This window comes from Chiloscyllium plagiosum, unplaced genomic scaffold, assembly GCF_037043375.1.
Source record: "Chiloscyllium plagiosum isolate Xiang-an unplaced genomic scaffold, Cpla_swu_hap1 HiC_scaffold_49, whole genome shotgun sequence".
NCBI lineage: Eukaryota > Metazoa > Chordata > Chondrichthyes > Orectolobiformes > Hemiscylliidae > Chiloscyllium > Chiloscyllium plagiosum.
The window spans coordinates 7,811,424-7,828,806 of NW_028270187.1; the positions used below are offsets into that span (position 1 = coordinate 7,811,424).

Sequence of the window (17,383 nt, forward strand, 5' to 3'; positions counted from 1 at the left end):
TGGGTTGCGCTTTGGCGGGGCGGGTTGGTGTGGACTTATTGGGCCGAAGGGCCTGTTTCCACACTAAGTAATCTAATCTAAAAACCCAGCAAGTCTGCTGTCACCATTCAGTGAGATCAAAGCTGATCCAATAATCCTCAGCTTGATTTTCCTGCCTTATGCCCCCACCCTTGAATCCCTTACTAATTAAAAATCTATTTATCTCAGCCTTGGACACACTGAGCAGCACAGCCTCCACAGGCCACTGCAGTATTCTGTACTGTAACAGCAGGAATTCCTCCACATCCATTTTAAACAGGTGATTCCTTACTCTGAGATTGTGTCCTCAACTCTCAAACAAGTAGTAACAATCTCCCTGAATCTACAATGTCATGCCCCTCAGAATCTTTCCATAAGGTCTTGTCTCATCTTCTGAACTCCAATGAGTACAGAAGCAGTCTGCTCAAACTCATTTCCTGAGAAATTGCTCCCATATCCAGGATCAATCTCCTGAATACTCTACGGACTGCCTTTCCCAAAACAAGGGACAAAAGCAACTCTCAGTATTCCACGTGTGATCTGACTCCTGTCTTGAACAGTTTTAGCAAAACTTCCATTTTTTCCTCCCCATTCCCTTTCAATAAAAGCTAACTGACAATTTCCTTTCCTGAATACCCACTGAATCTGGATGCTAGTTTTTCATCTTTCAAGTGGAAGAACCCAAAATTCTCTGTACTGCAATTTTCCATCGTTTAATAATATTCACCTCTCCTAGTCTTCCTACCGAAATGCATATTAGATTAGATTCCCTACAGTGTGCAAACAGGCCCTTCTGTCCACACTGACCCTCTGAAAAGTAACCACCTAGACCCATTTCCCTCTGACCAATGCACCTAGCACTACGGGCAATTTACCATGGCCAATTCACCTGACCTGCAAATCTTTGGACTGTAGGAGGAAATCGGAGCAAATCCATGCAATTTTGGGAACAATGTGCAAATTCCACACAGACGGTGACCCGAGACTGGAATCAAACCTGGGATCCTGGTGCTGTGAGGCAGCAGTGCTAACCACTGAGCTACCGTGCCGCCCGATATATTTTTCCACATTATATTCCACAGTGCTGGAAGGAGAATGAGAGGGGTTTTATCGACCAACTGCTCAACCATACCTTGAGCATAACCTCCCAAAAAAGCCACTTCCGCCACCATGAAGGACTACAGAGCAGGTGTATGTGACCAACATTCCCTTGAAGCTCCCTCCAACTCACACAACGTCCCAACATCCAGTGCTGAATGAATAGAAACTTTCTCCAATTTAATCAAGAACATGGGAGCAGAGTCTGTTCGAGAGAGATATGAGGAATAACTTTGATATGAAAAGGGTGGAAGAGGTTTGGAAATCAAACACTAAGTTGTTAGTTTTGATCTGAGGCAGATAAACTTTTGTTCAACAAAGGTATTCAGGGATATGGGCCAAAGGCTGAACTCCACACAGCAGCCATGAGTTCATTCAATAGTGGAACAGCTGAAAGGCCTACTCCTGATCCTTTGTTCACTGAAGACTGCTGGCTTCAGTCCCTGTTACAAAACTTCCTAACTCCACCTGTATCGGTCCCTCTGGTAACTGTCTGAACCAGGGTCTTCACAACATTAAGGGAATATCACAGTTGGAGATTAGCTTTGAACCACAGACCCACATCCTCACTGTGACGTTCTATTTCCATTTCAGTAACGTGGCCTGACTCCAACACAGTCTCAGCTCCAGGTGGTGAAATCTTATCCAGTCCTTTGTAATCTCGAGACTGAATAACCCTAACACACTCCTGATCCACCTCCCACTTTCAACCTCCTTGTAATCTTCAGCTCATCCAATACTCCGCTGCCCGTGTGATCACTCAGTGAGTTTTGTTCTCCTCACCCTGAGCTCATTGACTTGAAGAGGTCGCAAATTGAGGAAAAGTAACATTTTAACAAATTTCTCATCGTTCTTTTGAAAGTGATCTATGATAGTGATCATTCCCACCTCTAATCTTTCAAGATATCTGCACTTAACGTAATTTTGGCCTCTTGAGCATGGTCAATTAATCTCTCCAACAAAAGTGGATGTTCTTTCAGCATAAAATGTTTAAAAAATCAAATTAAGCACCAAGTCATTAAAATGGAGGGGCCAGACCAGGCGAGGTGTCTTAACTGCATCTTGTCAGAGCTGGTGGACCTCATTGTGGTTCATAGCTACTAAACCATAACAAGTGTTGGTTGAGGGATTCCAGCTCAGATTGTTGAGCTGAAGTCTGAGCTCTGAACATTGCCACACATCAGGGAGGGGCAGGAGTTACCTGGATGCTCTGTTTCAGGGGGTAGTCACAGCCCTTGGATTAACTACCTCAAATCGATCAGTGGTCAGGGATAGAAGGGTGTGGCTATGAGTGAGGCCGGTAGAGGAAACCAGAGGGTGGTGCTGAATGAGCCTCAGCCCTTCAGCTTGTCAAACAGGTTTGAGATTCTTGCTCTTTGTGTGGATGAGTGTGGGGTCTGTAGGGAGGATGAGCAAAGCACTGTGGGAAAGGGAGCCATTCAAGAGAAAGGGGAAAAGGGAAATGCAAGTGTAATCGGAAACAATGCAGTCAGGGGAATAGAGACTCTTCCCTGTTGCCAGAATAGAGAGTCCCGAAGGCAGATTTGCCTGCCTGGTGCCTGGGTTCACGATAGTTATCTGGGTTGTAGAGGAACAATCCAATTGTTAATATAGACAGATCAAGGGAAGAAGTTCTGCTGAATGAATATGTGCAGCTCAGGGATAAATTTTTTAAAAATCAAAAAGGTAATAATCTCTGGATTACTACCTGAGCCATAAAGTCAACAAGTTTATAACAGTAAGATGTCTGTGGCTGAAAGATTCGTGTGGGACAAACAGGAGGTTTGAATTCACTGGACATTGGAGTCAGTACTAGGGAAGGATGGAACTGTTCCGATCGGACAGGCTACACATGAATGATGCTGGGATCAGAGTCCTGGAGAATGGCATAACCAGGGCCTATATATTGGACTTTAAACTAAAACATGGGGGTTGTTTTCAGCTGTGTGCAAAATTATGGAAAAGTCAAAATGGGGAAGTGCTCAGCACAGGTTAGAGCTTTCACAACATGTTGCAGAATAGAAAGTATGGAAAGGATCAGGAATATAACTTCAGGCACAACAGATAAGGGGACAAATATGAGAAGAGGGACAATTAATGCAGGGCTGAGGGACTTGTAACTAAATACACACGGTCTACAGAACAAGGTAAATCAGCCGGTACGCCAGAGTAAACTTGGCATTCACAATGTTATAGGTATCAGAGAAAAGGCTGCAGGGGGTTCAGGGCTGGTAACTAATTATTCAAGCTATCAAAAAGGCAATGGGCAGAGTCAGAGGGGTTGCCTTGTTTGCAAGAAATAAAATTAAATTGACAGCAAGAAGCGAAAGAGTCAGAAGGTGTAGAATCCGTGAGGGTAGAGATCAGGAACCACAAAGTAAAAAAGACCCCAAAGGAACTTGTATACAAGCCATTAGCGATTGTCACGATTTGGGGGAGAAAATACATCAGGCGATTATAAAAGCATGTAAGGAACTGTTAGAATAATCATTGGGGACTTCAATATGCAGGTGGACTGGGAAAAAAAGGTTCATAGCGGTTCTCAAGAAAACTTGGAATTATCTGAGAGATTTTTTGTTTGGAGCAGTTTGTGGTAGAGCCCACTCAGGAACAGGCAATTCTGGATTTAGTGATGTGTAACGAGGGAGACTTGATTGGGGAGTTCAAAGTGAACGAACTCCTAGGACACAATGGCCATAACATAATAGAGTTCACCCTGCAGCTTGAGAGAGAGAAGATTGAATCAGATGTAACGGGATTACAATTGGGTAAAGGTAACTACAAAGACATATGGGTGGAGCTGGACAGAGTTGATTGGAAGGGAGAGCCGACCAGCGAAGACAGTGGAGCAGTGATGGCAGGAGTTTCTGGGTTAATTCAGGAGACATTGCAGAAATTCATCCCAAGGAAGAATAAAAATGCTGAGGGGAGGATGAGTCAACCCTGGTTGACAGGGGAAGTCAGGGAGAGCATAAAGGCAACACAAGCAGCATATAATGTGGTAAAGATCAGTGGAAGTCAGAAGAGTGGGAAGCCTTTAAAAAACAGCAAATAACTTTTAGAAAAAAAGGTGGGGGCGGGAAAGAAGAGAAATATGAGAGTAAGCGCGCTACTAATACAGAAGAGGGCTGCAGGCAATTTTCTTGGATATCGAAACGGTTACAAAGAGACGAGTGTACATTGGACAGCTTGAAAGCAATGCTGGAAAAGTAGTAATGGGGAACCATGGCACGGATCTGAAGTGGTACTTTCCATCAGTTTTTAACAGTGGAAGACACCAGCAACCAACCAGAACTTCAAGGGAAACCTGGGGACAGAAGTGAGTGCATTGGCCATTGGTAAGGGGAAGGTGCTGGGAAGCTGAAAGCGGATAAATCACCAAGACCGGATGGACTACACTCCAGATAACTGAAGGAGACAGCGGAGTAGATTGGAGAGGCATTGGTGATGATCTTTCAGAAAGAACTGGAGTCAGGCAGGGTCCCAGATGACTGGAAAATGGCTAATGCAACACGTGTTTAAGAAAGGGGGGGGGGGCAGAGGCAGGAAACTATAGGCTATGTAGCTAGAACGTAGTCATTCCTAAGGTTTGAGAATCCCTTGTTTAGAATGAGGCTGCAGAGCACTTGAAAGTGCATGGTAAAATAGGGCAGAGTCAGCACGGCTTTGTTAAGGAGAGGTCTTCCCTGACAAATCTGTTCAAATTCTTTGAGGAAGTAACAAGCAAGTTAGACAACACAGAGCCGGTGGGTGTAATCGATTTGCATTTCCAGAAGGCCTTTGATAAGGTACCACACAGCAGGCTGCTAAACAAGGTAAAGGCAGAGAATTGGCTGCTTGGCAGAAGGCAGAGAGTCAGGATAAAAGGGTCTTTTACAGAATGGCAGCCGGTGACTCATGGACTTCCACAGGGGTCAGTGTTGGGACCACAACTATTCACGTTATGCTTTAATGACCTGGACAAAGGAACTGAGGGCATTTTTACCACGTTTGCACATGGGATAGATGTCGGTGGAGGGGCAGGTAGTGCTGAGGAAGTGCAGAGGGTGTAGAAGGATTTGGACAGGCTGCAAGAGTGGACGTAGAAGTGACAGATGGAATACAACATGGGAAATTGTGAGGTTATGCACTCTGGTAGAAGGAATAAAGATGTTTCTAATTTTCTGAATAGGGAAAGTCTTCAGAAATCTCAAAGGCAAGGGACCTTGGGAGTCCAGTTCAGGAATTCTCTTAAGGTTAACTGGCAGGTTCAGTTGGCAGTTTGGAAGGCAAATGCCATTTTAACATTTATTTCAAAGAGGCTACAATACAAGAGCAGAAATGTACTGCTGAGGCTCTATCAGTTCTGGTCAGACTGCATTTGGAATATTGTGAGCAGCTTTGGGCCCATTATTTCGGGAAGGATGTGCTCGTGTTGGAGGGAGCCAAGAGTACATTTACAAGAATAAGCCCAGGATAAAGGACTTGTCAGAAAAACAGCAATTGAGGATAACTCTGGGTCTGTATTCAATAGATTATGGAAGTAAGAGCGGGATATCGGAAGGATAGAAAGGCAGGGAAAAGAGAAGGCGGGGTGGTGTTTTTGATTAAGGAAAACATTGCTGCTCTAACTAGAGAAAATATTTCTGAAAAAGATCATCCAGTGAAAATATTAAAATAAGAAAGGGATAATCACCATGATGGGACTGTACTATAGACCCCCCAACAGTCAGACGGAAACTGAGGAACAAATATACACAGATTTCAGATATATGTAAGAATATAAAGGTTGTAATAGTAGGTTTTTGCAAACATTGTCTGCAAGTACCATTGTGTTAAAGGCTTGCATGGAGAAGAGACTTTTAAAATTCGAAGAAAATTTCTTAATCAACATGTAAATGTTCCGAGAGAAGGAGCTTCATGTTCCAGGATACAAATGCTACAGGAAGCTTAGAAAGTGGGGGCAAGAGAGGAGGGGAGTGGCAGTTTTGATAAGGGATAACATTACTACTGTAACGCTATCGTAGGAGTATCCTTAAGAGAGAAATCCTGAGGGCAAAAAGGGGACATGAGATAGCTTTGGCAAATAGAAGTAAGGAGAATGCAAAGAGTTTTTAGAAATAGATTAAGGACAAAACAGTATTCCCAGGACGATATTCCTGGGAATATATCCAGGAGGTTATTTGGATGGTACTGAGAAATAAGAAAGGGATGGTCATCTTATTGGGATGATATTCTAGACTCCCTGATAGTCAGCAAGAAATTCAGAAACAAATTTGTAAGGAGATTTCAGTTCTCTGTAAGAATAATACGGTGGATATGGTAGGGGATTTTAACATTCCAAATGTAGACAGGGTCTGCCATAGTGTTAAGGGTTTAAAAGGAGAGCAATTTGTTAAGTGTGTACAAGGAAAGTTTCTGATTTAGTATGTGGATGTTCCTGCTAGAGAAGATGCAAAATTTGACCTAGACCTGGGAAATAAGGCAGGGCAGGTGACTGATGTGTCAGTGGGGGAGCATTTGGAGTCAGCAACCATAAATCTGTTTGTTTGTAAATAGTGATGGAAAAGGATAGACTGGATCTAAAAGCTGAAGTTCAAAATTGGAGGAAGGCTAATTTTGACAGCATTAGGCAAGAACTTTCAAAAGCTGATTGGGGGCAGATGCTTGGAGCTAAAGTGAAGGCTGGGAAATGGGAAGCCTTCAAAATGTGATAACAAGAGTCCAGCGTTAGTATATTCCTGGTTGGGTGAAAGGAAAGGCTGGTAGATGCGGGCATGTGGGATGACGAGAGGAATTGAGGGTTTGGTTAAGAAAAAATGAAGCATATGTCAGGTATAGACAGAAGAAATTGAATGAATCCTTAGAGTATAAAGGTCAAAGGAGTATCCTTAAGAGAGAAATCCTGAGGGCAAAAAGGGGACATGAGATAGCTTTGGCAAATAGAAGTAAGGAGAATGCAAAGAGTTTTTAGAAATAGATTAAGGACAAAACAGTAACTGGGGAGACAACAGGGTCTCTCAAAGATCAGCAAGGCACCTGATGTGTGGAGCCATGGGAGATGGGGAAGATACTAAATGAGTATTTTCCATCAGTGTTCACTGTGAAGGAGGACATGGAAGGTAATAGAATGTGGGAAAATAGATAGTGACATCTTGAAAAATGTCCATATTACAGAGGAGAAAGTGCTGGATGTCTTGAAATGCATAAAAGTGGATAACTCCCCAAGACCAGTTCAAGTGCACCCTCGGACTCTGTGGGAAGGTAGGGAAGTGATTGCTGGGCACCTTGCTGAGATATTTTTTATCATTCATAGTCGCAGGTAAGGTGCTGGATGACTGGAAGATTGTTAATGTGGTGCCACTATTTAAGAAAGGTGGTAAGGAAAAGCCAGGGAACTATAGGCCGGTGAGCCTGATATCGGTGGTGGGCAAGATGTTGGAGGGAATCCTGAGAGACAGGATTGACATGCATTTGGTAAGGCAATGACTGATTCGGGATAGTCAGCATGGCTTTGTGCGTGGGAAAACATGTGTCATGAATTTGAATGAGTTGTTTTGAAGAAATAACAAAGAAGATTGATGAGGTCAGAGTGGTGGATGTGATCTATATGGCCTTCAGTAAGGCGTTCAACGAGGTTCTTCATGGGAGATTGGTTAGCAAGATTAGATCTCATGGAATACAGGAAAGGTAGCCAATTGGATGCAGAACTTGCTCGATGGTAGAAGACGGGGTAGTGGTGGAGGAGAGATGCTTTTCAGACTGGAGGCCTGTAACCAGTGGTGTGTGACCAGTATCAGTGTTGGATCCACTGCTTTTCATCATTTATGTGAATGATTTGGATTTGAACACAGCAGGTACAGTTAATAAGTTTGCAGTTGACACCAAAATTGGACAGCAAAGAAGGTTCCTTCAAAGTACAACAGGGTCTTGATCAGATGGGCCAATGGGCTGAGGAGTGGCAGATGGAGTTTTATTCAAATAAATCTGGGGTGCTATATTTTGGAAAGGCAAATCAGGACAGGACTTGTACACTTAATGGTAAGATCGTGGGTAGTGTTGTTGAACAAAGAGACCTTGGAATGCAGGTTCATAGCTCCTCGAAAGTGGAGTCGCAAGTAGAAAGGACGTTTTCTTCATTGGTCAGTGCATTGAGTATAGGAGTTAGGAGGTCATGTTTTGTCTGTGCAGGTCATTGCTGAGGCCAGTTTTGGAATACTGCACACATACTGGTCTCCTTCGTATTGGAAGGATATTGTGAAATGTTGAAGGGTTCAGAAAAAATTTACAAGGAATTTGTCAGGGTTGGAGGATTTTAGCTATAGAGAGAGGCTGAACAGGCTAGGTCTGACCACATAGTGGTTTATAAAATCATGCGGGACAATGTCTCTTCCCTGAGGTGGGGAAGTACAAAACTAGAGGCATAGGTTTAAGGTAAACGGGGAAAATTTTTAAATGGACCTAAGCGGCAACGTTTTCACGCATATGATGGTATGAGTAAGGAATGAGCTGCCAGAAGACGTGGAGAAGGCTGGTACAATTACAACATTTAAAAGGCACCTGGATGGGTCCATGAATAGGAAGGGTTCAAAGGGATATGGGTCAAGTGCTGGCAAATGGGACTAGATTAGTTTCTGACATCTGGTTGGCATGGATGAGTAGGACCAAAGAGTGCTGTTTTAAATAAATAGGATCAGTCCCTATGTGCTTCACTGATGGGGATGTGTGAGTTTACTTATCAATATGTACCTGTCAGTTTCTGCCGTTGTGAATGTGTGAATTTACTTAACAATCTTTCCCTAACACTTTCTGCTGTGTATCTGACAGTGTAGTTATCAACCTGAACCTGTCAGTTTCAGCTTTGATAATGGGTGTGTCATTCTCAGTATCTCCTGGTCAGTTTCTGCTGTATGAATATTAAATGCAGTCTTCAATTTGTACCTGTCAATATCTTCTGTGTGAATGTAGATATTGATCTCCACCTGTCAGTTTTAGTTTTTATCAATTTCTCAGTGCAATTATCAAACAGTACCTGTCAGGTTTTGCTATTTGACACCAGAGTGTCATTGTCAATCTGTTTCTACCTCGTCAATTTGAGAGAGTCAATACCAATCTGTCCCTGTCAGATTCTTCCCTGTCAATATGTGACTAGTACAGTTATCATTCTCTACCTGTCAATTTCTTCTTTGTCAAAGTGAGAGTGTAATTGTCAATCTGTACCTTTCAGACTCTGCTGTGTGAATACATAAACATAGTTATCAATCTATAGCTGTCAGTTTCTGCTCGGTGAATATGTCTGTGTAATTGTCAATTCCTGCCAGTTTATGCTATGTGAATGTGTGAGCTGAGCTTTCATCTGTCACTATCAATTTCTGCTTTGTGAATAAGAGAGTTTAGTTATCTATCCTTCCTGTCAGGTGCTGTAATGTCAGGGTTTAAATGTATTTATTCATCTTTTCCTGTCAGGTTGTGTGACTGCAGATATCAACCTGTACCTCTCAGATTCTGTGACATGTGAGTGTAGTTATCCACTTGATTTGATCTGATTTATTATTGTCACATGTACAGAGATACAATGAAAAGTATTGTTTTGAGTGCCTTCCACGCAGATTATATCATAAAAGTGCATTAGGGCAATAGAACAGAATCTGGAATACAGTGTTAATGGTGCAGAGCGCGAGAATAACATTAAAATTTGAGAGGTCCATTCAATAGTCTAATAATAGCACAGAATCAGTTCTTGAATCTGTTGGACGGTATATTCAAACTTCTGTATTTTCTACCTGACAGACATGGGTGGAGGAGCATAGAACTGGGGTCAGATGGGTCTTTGATTATGTTGGTTGCTTTCCCAACACAGGAGGAAGTATAAATGGAGCCTTTGGATGGAAGGCTGCTTTCAGTGATGGATTGGGCTTTGTTCACAACTGACTGTAATTTCTTGTAGTCTTGGGCAGAACAGTAGCCATACCACACTGTGACAAATCCAGATAGGTGGTGCATTGATTAAAATTTACAGGAGTCTTTATAGACACGGTGAATTTCCTTAGCCTCCTGAGGATATCTGCTTGGTGAATATATTGTCAATCTAAGCCTGGCAGTTTCTGCTATGTGTTGCTGGAAAAGCGCAGCAGGTCAGGCAGCATCCAAGGAGCAGGAGAATCTACGTTTCGAGCATGAGCCCTTCTTCAGGGATCTTTTCAGGAATCCATTGCTTTTCCAGCAACACATTTTCAGCTCTGATCTCCAGCATCTGCAGTCCTCACTTTCTCCTAGTTTCTGCTATGTGAATAGGAGAAGTTAGTTTTTAACAGTCCCTGTCAGGTTTTGCTTTGTGAAGGTTTAGTTAAGTTTAATTAAGAATCCTTCCCAATCAGGGTCCGAATTGTAAAGGTGAGTGTATTTATCAATGTTTGCCTGACAAATTTTCTTTTGTGAACATGTGAATGTAGTTATCAATTTTCCCTGGTAGTTTCTGCTCTGTAAATATGAAAATGTAGTTATTAATCTCTAAATGAAAACCAAAAGAACTGCAGATGCTGGATGTCAGAAACAAAATCAAATTGCTGGAAAAGCTCAGCAAGTCTGACAGAGTCTGTGGACAGAAATCAGAGCTAAAATTTCCAGTCCAGTAACCCTTCCTGAGAACTGATGGTAGCCAGGAAATGATTAGTTTTTAAGCAGAAGGTAGGGTATGTTGAAGGGTCAGGAGTAAATGGTAGATGGATATAGAATCCAAAGAATACGGTCAGACGAGGAAGGTGAATCACTATTAACAGGGACTGTTAGTGACTGTTGGTGTATAATAGCAAACCTTGTGATAACGAGGCCTGGGGTGAGAGGTTCTGGGTAATGACATGGGAAAGCTCTAGCCCTAGTAGTAAAACTCAGTATTGGATCCAGAAGGCTGTTGTGTTCCCAACCAGAAAATGAGGTACTGTCCTTCCAGCTTGCACTGAGCTTTAGCTGGAGCACTGCAGCAAGCCTGAGGCAGAGATGTTCATTAGGGAACTGGGTGGTGTGTTGAAGTGGCGGGCAAGTGAAAGGTCAGGGTCTTGTTTTCTGGACAGAATGTAGGTGTTTGGCAAAGTGGACACCCAATCTACACTCAGTTTCCCCAGAATAGAGAAGACCACGTGGCAGCTAGAAAAATGCACACACTCAGTTCTGAGGAAGGGTCACTAGACCTCAAATGTAACTCTGATTTCTTCTGTTATCAATCTCTACCTGTCAGTTTCTCCTGTGAATATGAGAGTGTCATTATCAAACCATACATGTCAATTTAAGTAATTTGAAACAGAGTGTTATCAATCTGTTCCAATAAGTTTCTGCTTTGTGAATGAGAATGTCTTCCTCTGAAATGTCCTGCCACGTGCATTTGAGTGTGATTGACCAATCTGTCCCTGTTATATTCTGCTCTGTGTAACTCAGGATGTAGCTGTGAATCTGTATTTGTCAATGTCTAGTTTATAAATGTGCAAATGCATTTATCAGATTGTACCTGCCAGTGTTTTTGAAGGGTATGTGGGGGTTTGGGGGTGGGGGTGTTTAAGTATCCTGCTCTCCCTTTCAGTTTCAGCAGAGTGAATATGTGAGAGCAGCCATCAATCTCCGCCTATCAGTTTTTGTTGCGTCCATGAGAGTTCAGGAATTGAGCTAACCTTGTCAGTTTGTGCTGTGTGACTGAACGTCAAGTGTTCAATCAGTACCAGTCACTTTCAACTCTCATGCATCAAAAGTTGCTTAATTCGTTGACAGCCAATAATATTCCATGAGTCCAATGGTGACAAGGAATCTATTCTTGCTTGCCATCTGGTTCACTAATGTCCTTTAAGGAAAGAAGCTGCCATCCTTACTTGGTCTGGCCTACATGTGTCTCCAGACCCACAGCAATGTGGCTGACAAATAACTACCCACTGGGCAGTTAGGGATGGGCAATAAATGCTGGCCTTGCCAGTGATTCTCTCATCCAGTGAATGAATTTAGGAAAAAGAATTCTCTGTGACTGATTGATACTGTGATAGTAGATTTTAGGGTGTTGTGATTGGGACTTAAACTCTTCTGCATTATGTCATTTATGGTAGAGTCACAGAATTGGTACAGCCATTCGGCCAATTTGTGTCCAGACTGGGACATTCTGTTCTTCACCTGTTCTCCATACTAGTTTCCATTAACTGTTGGGATTCTGAACTTTAACCACTCACTGCCAGTATCTCTATCTAAATGCTAATTTGAGATTATTTCTTCAGTTACCTGTCTTTGATAACTATAGTACCAGTTTTGTTCTGTGGGCAATAGCATCAGGTAGAGTATGTGGATCTCATTCTCTTTCCGTGTTCAGTTTTGTTTTTTTGGTCTGAGTGTAGGATAAACTTGATCAATATTCACTAACCTATTGTGATTGAGGGATTAATGTTATCTTTGCCATGAATCTGAATTTTATTGCATTGACTTTTTTTAATATTTTGTGTATGGAGTAATCTTTATCAGTTGCTGCTGGACACTAAGATATAACATCTGACACTAACTGAAAAGATTAATGGTTTGGTGAATCAATTTATAACTATCCATATTTGGAAATACCTGGGCCTAAATTTCTTTTCTTTTTCCCTTTCAGCATTAACTGGCTGTGTGTGAGTGAGTTTTCTGTTGTGCTGCCAATCTGTATCACTTTAAAGGAGTGGCAGTAGTCTATATCACACTGATACTTTTTTTTTAATGTCGCCTTGTGTTTCCAATTCTGCCTGTCATGATCTGATACACTTTATGAGGTGGGTTTAATGCCTTATATATCAGTGTTTCATATCCTGAAAAAGTATGGAAATGCTTCTGCATAACTCAGGCCGTCAACCAGAATATGAGTGTGGAGGAAGTGTGTGTTCATCAGCACCAGGCTCAGTATGAGAATGAGATTCATTCACTTTCTGACACTAGATATCAATGTGCTTCTTATTCTTAGTTATTGTGTTTCACAGTGCTTCAGTGTCATTCAAATTGAAACATGTCACTTTTAGTAACTGCTACTGTACTTCAGTGTTCAAACTTCTGCTACTTGACATGAATGAGGTACTAATCCATTGCCAATGGAGTCAGCTCCTGTCTGTGAAAGTGGATGTGTTTGTATATCTATTAATCTCTGGCACTGCACATGTCGTTCGATAATGTCCACAGCCAATGTCCTTTAGCCTTAGTGCCTGTAGGATCCATGGACAACTGAACATGCAGTACATTGCAGCAGAAAAGCATCTGTGCTTTTCTTCAGAATCAAGGGGAGAAAAGCAATGGACTTTTGTAACTCCTATAGTGCAGAGTCTAACCGGGAACAATGGGGATATCAAGGTCTGGTTTTCAGACTGCTATCAATGTTTGCATTGTGACATGTTTTAACCGATAAATTGATGACCAGTATTAATCAAACCCATTTGCAACTAAGTGAACACTTTAACTGCATTGCAGCTGACTGACCACAGTGTTCCTTGTACAGGAAAGAGAATTGGCAAATTCTATTTTATTTACCAATGTGGACAGGATTTGGTGCAAGCCATTAGCAGACTCTTGTGTTGCTCTATGGTAGGGAGGGGAAAATCAAAAGGACTTTTATTTTCCACCATTCTGTGAAGAATAGTTCAATACATTGAATTTAACAATTTAAATATCAACTCCTGTTGGGGAAAAAAAATGAGCAGCTTGACAAACCGACAAATTTTGGCTTTCTCTTTCATTCTGCAATGATTTAAATAGTAATGATCAGATTCCAATGACTCCTTCAGAAAACTATATCCTGATTCTTTGCTGTACAGGACATTGGTTAGGCCACTGTTGGAATGTTGCATGCAATTCTGATCTCCTTCCAATTGGAAAGATGTTGTGAAACTTGAAAGGGTTCAGAAAAGATTTACAAGAATGTTGCCAGGGTTGAAGGATCTGAGCTACAGGGAGATGCTGAACAGGCTGGGGCTGTTTTCCCTGGAACGTCGGAGGCTGAGGCGTGACCTTATAGAGGTTTACAAAATTATGAGGGGCATGGATAGGATAAATAGACAAAGTCTTTTCCCTGAGGTTGGGGAGTCCAGAACTAGAGGGCATAGGTTTAGGGTGAGAGGGGAAAAATATAAAAGAGACCTAAGGGGCAACTTTTTCACGCAGAGGGTGGTACGTGTATGGAAAGAGCTGCCAGAGGATGTGGTGGAGGCTGGTACAATTGCAACATTTAATAGGAATTTGGATGGGTAAATGAATAGGAAGGGTTTGGAGGGATACGGGCCGGGTGCTGGCAGGTGGGACTAGATTGGGTTGGGATAACTGGTTGGCATGGACGGGTTGGACCGAAGAGTCTGTTTCCATGCTGTACATCTCTGACTCTATAACAATCACTTCCCTAGCTTGTCACTATGTTCCAGGTCCACCTGATCGGGTGCTCGTGTTTTATCCACCTTTTCTGTTTAAAGTCATCCAGCAGCACCTCCTCTGTATTATGGACATTTTAAAAGATGTCACTATTTGTTTCACCACGTTCTATATCTTCCATTTCCTTCTCCTCAGTAAGCACTCGCTTAGTATCTCCCACTTTTCCTTTTCTTCCACACATAGGCTGCCTTGCTAATCTTTGCTGGACCCTCTTCTTTCCCTGGACCCTCTTCTTTCCCTGGACCCTCTTCTTTCCCTGGTTACCCTTTTGACATTCATGTATTTATAAAATCTATTGGAATTCTCCTTAACACTATTTGCCAAAGGTATGTTATGTCCCTTTTTTGTCCTCCTCGTTTCCTTTTTAAGCATATCCCTACTGCCTTTATACGCTTCGAAGGATTCACTCAACCTCTCCTGTATTCTACTAACATATGGTTCCTTCTTATTTGGACCAAAACCTCAAATTCTTTTCTCATGCAGCACTTCCTACACCTACCAGTCATGCCTTTCACCCGAAAAGGAACATACTGTCTCTGTACCCTCATTTTCTCATTTTTGAAGGCTTTCCATTTTTCAGCCATCACTTTGTCTGTGAACATCTGCCCTCAGTCAACTTTTGAAAGTTTTCGCACAATACTTTCAAGATTGGTCTTCCTCCAAATTAGAAATTTATCTTAGATCTGGTATATCCTTTTCGATCAGAGTTTTAAAACTCATAAAATTATGGTCGTTGGCCCCAAAGTGCTCCCCCACTGACATCATTATATCACAAGAGTAGGTCAAGATTTGCACCTTGTCTAGACGATGCATTCACATACTGAATCAGAAACATTTCTTGTACACACTTAAGAAATTCCTTTCTGTCTAAACCATTAACAATTTGGCAGTCATAATCTATGTTTGGAATGCTAAAATCCCTCATCATAACCACACCATTATTCCTGCAGATCTAAGATCTCCTGACAAATTTGTTTCTCAATTTCCTGCTGACTGTTAGGGTGTCTACAGTCCAATCCCAATAAGGTGATCAAATCCTTTCTTATTTCTCATTTCCCATCCAAATAATTTCCATGGATATAAGCCCAGGAATATCCTCCCTCAGTAAAGGTGTGATCTTATCTCTTACCAAACATGTCACTCCCCATTTTCTCTTGCTGACCCCTCCTCCCATCCTTCCTATAACATTTGATTCCTGGAACATTAAGCTGCCAGTTGTGTCATCCCAAACCATGTCTCTGTAATTGCTATGATATCCCAATTCCAATCCCATTTTCCTAACCATGTCCTGAGTTCATCCTCCTCCCCTGTAAGGCCTCTTGCATTGAAGTAAATGCAGTTTAAGTTATCAATCCAACCTCATTCTCTGCTATGTTCCTGTCTACCCTGGGTGTTTGACTTACCGACTACCAGCCTCAGATTGATATCTTTGTTCACTATCTCCCCGGTTCCTACTGACCTCACCCCACGCCCACACCTTACGAGTTTAACCCCTCCCCAGTAGCTCAAGGAAGTGACCCTGCCAATATAGTAGATCCCTTTCAATTCAGGTGTATGCCATCCTTTTTCTACAAGTCACGTCTTCCCCAGAAGAGATTCCAATGAACCAAAAATTTGAACACCTCTCCCTGCACCAGCTCCTGAGTTGGGCATTCCTCTGCTCTATCATCCTATTCCTATTCTTTAGAGACCGCAATTTCCCTTCCCACGTGGTTAAAGATGCCCTCCAACGCATCTCATCCACATCCCGCACCTCCGCCCTCAGACCCAACCCCTCCAACCGCAACAAGGACAGAACGCCCCTGGTGCTCACCTTCCACCCTACCAACCTTCGCATAAACCAAATCATCCGCCGACATTTCCGCCACCTCCAAACAGACCCCACCACCAGGGATATATTTCCCTCCCCACCCCTCTCCGCCTTCCGCAAAGACCGTTCCCTCCGTGACTACCTGGTCATGTCCACGCCCCCCTACGACCCACCCTCCCATCCTGGCACTTTCCCCTGCCACCGCAGGAACTGTAAAACCTGCGCCCACACCTCCTCCCTCACCTCCATCCAAGGCCCCAAAGGAGCTTTCCACATCCATCAAAGTTTTACCTGCACATCCACTAATATCATCTATTGTATCCGTTGCTCCCGATGCGGTCTCCTCGACATTGGGGAGACTGGACGCCTCCTAGCAGAGCGCTTTAGGGAACATCTCCGAGACACCCGCACCAATCAACCACATCGCCCAGTGGCTCAACATTTCAACTCCCCCTCCCACTCTGCCGAGGATATGGAGGTGCTGGGCCTCCTCCACCGCCGCTCCCTCACCACCAGACGCCTGGAGGAAGAACGCCTCATCTTCCGCCTCGGAACACTTCAACCCCAGGGCATCAATGTGGATTTTAACAGTTTCCTCATTTCCCCTTCCCCCACCTCATCCTAGCTTCTAACCTCCAGAAACTCGATCCCCTGACCTGTCCGGACTTGTCCGACCTGCCCAGCTCCTTTTCCACCTATCCACTCCACCCTCTCCTCCCTGACCTATCACCTTCATCTCCTTCCCCACTGACCTATTGTACTCTATGCCACTCTCTCCCACCCCCACCCTCCTCTAGCTTATCTCTCCATGCTTCAGGCTCTCTGCCTTTATTCCTGATGAAGGGCTTTTGCCCGAAACGTCGATTTTGCCTGTCCTCGGATGCTGCCTGAATTGCTGTGCTCTTCCAGCACCACTGATCCAGAATCCTATTCCTACACTCAGTCGCTTGTAGCAGCGGGAGTAATCTAGGTATTACTACCGGAGAGGACCTCCTTTCTAAATTCTTGCCTCTCTTCCTTATTCTTCCTTCGGAATCTCATATCTTTCCCTTCCTGTGTAGTTAGTTCCAA

At 43.0% G+C, this 17,383-nt stretch overlaps 1 pseudogene; it reads right to left on the reverse strand.

The window, feature by feature from the left end:
- Window positions 1-17,383, reverse strand: part of LOC148135461 (Fc receptor-like protein 4) — a 451,279-nt pseudogene that overhangs the window by 110,154 nt on the left and 323,742 nt on the right.